Below are 734 nucleotides of genomic sequence, written 5' to 3'. Positions count from 1 at the left end.
ACAGCGGCCCGGGTTGGTGTCGCCCACCCGTGAGACCCGCGTGGGGCTGCCCGCGGGGCCGGGGTGCGCGCACCCGGCTCTCGCAATGCTGCGCTCGGTAACAGGCCAGGAGGGGGGTACGGGGGGTCCTCCTTTGAGGAAGACCCGGCGCAGGCGATGCTTTAGGTGAAGCAGGGAGGGAAGGTGCCAGCGTGGCACTGATGCCCCGCTCGATGGCCCGTCCGCAGCCTTCGCACTGTGCCCGGGGAGGTCACGGCGGCTGAAGAAGTCTGGGATCCTGGAATGTTTTCCAAGCTTGAAATCTCTTCACTGCCCGACCTAGGCACAGAGCATCGGGTACCTCGACCCAGGACCCAGCTCACGGCGAGCCTTAGACGGGCACAAAAAAAACCCCTAACAGAAGCACCGGGGATCTCCGGAACCCCAGGAGGAAACAAGAGACTCTCTCGTCCCACCCTGCCCGGAGCGGGGCCAGGCGTGAAGGCCTCCCGGGAGCTCCCGGTGTCACCCCGACGGTACCGCCGGAGCTTTACCGATGCACATCCCTTACCGGGCTCCCGGCCCATTAGACGGGCTGGATCGGACCTAGCCCTGCTCTTCCAGGAGGGTACGGCCACGTGTTTTTGGGGAGGGGGTGAGTTCGGAAGGGGTCCCTGCTCCTTGTCTCCCCCGTCCAGGCAGAGCCTGGCTCCGGCTGCGTGCGAGCGGGGCCGGTGAGGCTCGGCACGGCACGG

The sequence above is a fragment of the Chaetura pelagica genome, unplaced genomic scaffold (genome assembly GCF_000747805.2).
Source record: "Chaetura pelagica isolate M959 unplaced genomic scaffold, ChaPel_1.0 scaffold275, whole genome shotgun sequence".
Lineage (NCBI taxonomy): Eukaryota > Metazoa > Chordata > Aves > Apodiformes > Apodidae > Chaetura > Chaetura pelagica.
The sequence above is the reverse complement of the archived record's forward strand: the minus strand, read 5'-3'. Positions refer to the sequence as shown.